At 45.5% G+C, this 3,874-nt stretch overlaps 1 protein-coding gene across 3 annotated transcripts in view; it reads right to left on the bottom strand.

Annotated features, from left to right (window-relative positions):
* The window catches only part of Akt3 (AKT serine/threonine kinase 3), a 263,366-nt gene extending 259,492 nt beyond the window's left edge, over positions 1–3,874 (bottom strand). For all 3 annotated transcript variants that reach the window (XM_008849161.3, XM_017802236.2, XM_029554110.1), the window contains exon 1: positions 3,786–3,874. The gene's annotated coding sequence lies outside the window, so the exon portion shown is untranslated. The remainder of the gene's footprint in view (positions 1–3,785) is intronic.

The following is a 3,874-nucleotide window of genomic DNA, read 5'->3' as shown; positions in this document are numbered from 1 at the left end:
CTAAAAACACATGGTCAATAGCACGTAAATTTATGCACCAACTACTATATGAAGATTATCTTGTAGAGGAAATAAGTTTACATCTAATTGGATGAAAAATGGTGACACTACAATAAAATATTTAAACAGCTAAAGTATTTATTTTGGCACTGCAAACAACTGAAAGGAAAAAGTAATGCTAGTGGTTCAACGAGCATACCTTTTGAAGCTGCATTAATCTGAATCTGGAATTTATTATTATACTATATTATCCAAACTTAGCAATGTCCCTGTGGACTCTAAGAACTGGTGAAAACAAGTTAAAAACCAAGTGTTTCAAAATAGGATAGTTGAAATGAAGTGGATTTTTTTATGCCATAATTGCTCTTCTCATGTGAAAATTGCTTTCAAAAAAGCAGCAAGATTATTGTGGAGATTAGATGTAAAGCACATATAAAAGTGTAAGTCCTCTGTGGGCAGTGGCTATGATTAATTGGAAACTGAATTTAACCTGATTATATGTAAAAGACCATGATAACATATCTGTTAACATTAGCCTACCTTTGTGAAAGTATACGCTGTATTAAACCGGGATTAAGAATACTAATGCACATGCTGAAATCTGCAGTCAGCATTTTAAAGTACTTAAACATTTTAACACATTCTGCCACAAAATATGCATTAGTCAAATTAATTAAAAACTCAAGTCAAATTACAAAATAAACCAAAAGAAGTGGTTTTCCTGGTCTTGCATTTTATTGTTCTAATCTAACAAACTTAATCACTATAAAGACAAGATCTTAGCTGGGCATAGTGGCACACACCTATAATCCCAGCATTTGGAAGGCAGAGGCAGATGAACCTCTGCGAGTTCTAGGCCAACCTGGTCTAGATAGTTCCAGCTCAGTTAGGGTAACAGAGAGACCCTGTCTCAAAAAGACAAGATCTTATCATGAAAAGGATCCAATTAACACATTGTTAATAGAAATTGCCTCATCCCAGGGACCAGTTCTTGAATGGCTATACAAAGTAGAAATGCTTATCTCTTCATAAATACATTGGAAGTTTAAATAAAAGCTAAGCTTCTACAAGGGGAGATTTATGAAACAGGTTCCTCTTTTGAAAGAATCCCAAACATTTCTATGTTTGAATCAAAATCAAGAGTTTTAAAAATTCCTAAATCCCAACTCTAGAATTTATAAGTACATTTGTCCCAGAAGTTTAGCCAACAGCATCTAGAAGTAGTGATTCTACAAAACAAACTTTATTAGCAATCATCTTCTGAATGAAGTGCAAAGACCTTACTCAACCCACCCCAACACAGTTTATCTCTTAGTATTTGCTCAGTAACTGAAACCTTATTTAAGATATTTTAGTTGAAAAATGACCCAAACAAGGCTGTGATGGTAGTGCACACCTGTTAATCCGGCACTGGGGGAGCTGGTGGAGGAGGATCCCTAGTTCCAGGCCAGCCTAAGCTATAAAGTAAGTTCAATGGCAGCTTAGGCTACACAGGGAGTCCTTACTTCAAAGTAATAATAATAAATGTAATTACATGAATAAAAATTCGAAAGCAGGGCCTTCAAATACTGACACACACACAACTTAATGTCAAGATTAAACAAAAAAATCAATTTTAAGTTGGACATGATTCACTAACCACTACAGAAAACCTAACTGTTGGGGACAAAATGAATACAAATAACTTCATCATTTTTTGCAGTATTACTTTCAACTATGTATTAACTTTAAAATACTATAACAGCATACAGTACAAACTTAAATGAAAAACAAAACCCTACCTACAAAACCTAACCTACACTCATCCAAAACTGCACTCAAATGACACACGCATTCTCTTCCTCACTTTAATCAGAAGCTCAAGCTATAGATACTAGGGTCAATCTCAGCTTTTTCTTAAGTGTATCTTTACAGAGAATCAAGATTATATAGTGATTTTAAAAAAGTCTGAAGTACATCTTGCATATAAGTGTATCTGGTCAAATATTCTGGAAAACTAGCAATTTATGTAGATACTTTAATTTTTCAAAACTCATGTTTTAACACTGGGTGCGATGCCGGGCACCTTTAATTCCAGCCCTCAGGAGGCTGAAGCAGGCAGACCTCTGTAGATAGAGGCCAGCCTGGTCCACAAAGAGACTTCCAGGTGGGCTGGGACTAAGGGAGACCCTGTCAAAAAACAAAACAAAAAAAACCTCCAGCTTTAAGCAGGCACCGCCTGGGATGTTCGGATCTTTACAAATGAGACTCAGTCTTCACTTCTAAACCATCTTCACTGAACTCTTCCACCTTTTCCTTTCCAACATTTTCCTAAGGGAATATACAACCCAATGAATGAGTTTTTACCAGAAACAAAATGCAGTAGCTGTCTACAAAGTCACAGTTCTAAAGAATGACCATGCTTTGTCAAATATGGAACACATGTCTAATGATTTGAGACAACTGGTAATGTATTAACTATGAAAGTATTCTATTTCGCTTCAGTTTGCGCTAAAAGTATGACAATTCTATTAGTTGATTTTACTGTGGAGTTTCTATTTGTAAACTTTTATCAGTTACAATCGATCATCCTTTCTACCAAAAATATCACATCGGTGAAACGAGTTTTATTTTCATAACATTATCGATGGAGAAACGAGATCATCCAAGCTTTGACTTATGGGTAGGCATTTCTGCTTTCAGAACATAAACAGTATATATACTGGTACTGGAAAAACCTGGCCCTAAAGAGATCCAGTTATCTCTAGCCTCAGTAGATTCCCAGGAAACCCCAAACAAGGGGTTACCCAGCCTCAGCGTCAGGACTATCAGCATCATGGCTGATGCAGACCGATGCGCAGGAGGAGGAGGTGGACAAGGAAGAAGCTGGTTTGTTTACTTGCAGCCTGAGCAGCAGCAGCAGCAGCAGCAGCCGCAGCCGCAGCCGCCGCCGCCGCCGCCGCCGCCAGCAGCAGCAGCAGCGACAGCATCAGTGGATCAGCCAAACCCAGCATCTTCCGCACATTTCTATTCTTAGCACACAACTCCCAAGCGGATCAAAACCCCACTACTATTAAAAACACAGACTTGCACGTTACCCACCTCGCACACGCACACCCGCACCCCCTCAGCGCCGTCTCTTTTCCCGATAGCCGGCGGCGGGGTGTGGCGGGGTGGGGTGGGGTGGAGTGGGTGTCTACGGGAGGAAGGAGACCCCGGGGGACGCTGGTGCATCCTCAACCCGCACCTCAGCCACACAGACGGCCCCTCCCCCCCACAACCCAAACACCAACTCGGCACCGGCCGCTAGCGTTACATAACCTCGCCGCCACCCCCGGCCCCGGCCGGCCGCCCCCTCCCCACGCCGCGCGGCCCGGCGGGGAGGGGCGGAGGGGAAGCCAGCGCGAGTTGCAGCACAGAGCAGAGGCGCCGGGGCCGGGGCAACCGAGACACGCCGAGCACCGAACCGCTAGGCCGGGAACACCCCCTCCTCGGCCGCCCCCGCCTCCGAGAAAGTGAGGGGGCGTCGGGGTCATCCCTGCCGATCATCCCCGGGCCTGCACCTCCACGCGCCCCCTCAAAGCCTCCGACCCACCCACCGGGACCCGGCCCCACGCCCACGCCGACCCGCGGTGACAACCCAGACGCCCCCGCCTCACCCACCCGCCGCCGCCGCCGCCGCTGCTGTCACCCCCGCCCAGGGGGAGGGAGAGAGCGGGCGGCGGGCCCCGCGAGCAGGGCCGGCCTGCCGGGGAAGGGGCGGGAGGGGGCGAAAGCGAGGAGAGGGTTGCGGGGGGAGCTGTTACCTGCAAAGGCGGCGGCGGCCCCGCAGCTGCTCGGGCGGTGGCAGAGGATGGAGCTGGGGGGGCGGGGGGAGGAGAGGGGGCGACTCGGG

The sequence above is a fragment of the Nannospalax galili genome, unplaced genomic scaffold, assembly GCF_000622305.1.
Source record: "Nannospalax galili isolate Female #2095 unplaced genomic scaffold, S.galili_v1.0 scaffold543, whole genome shotgun sequence".
NCBI classification, from domain to species: Eukaryota; Metazoa; Chordata; class Mammalia; order Rodentia; family Spalacidae; genus Nannospalax; species Nannospalax galili.
The sequence above is the reverse complement of the archived record's forward strand: the minus strand, read 5'-3'. Positions and strand labels throughout refer to the sequence as shown.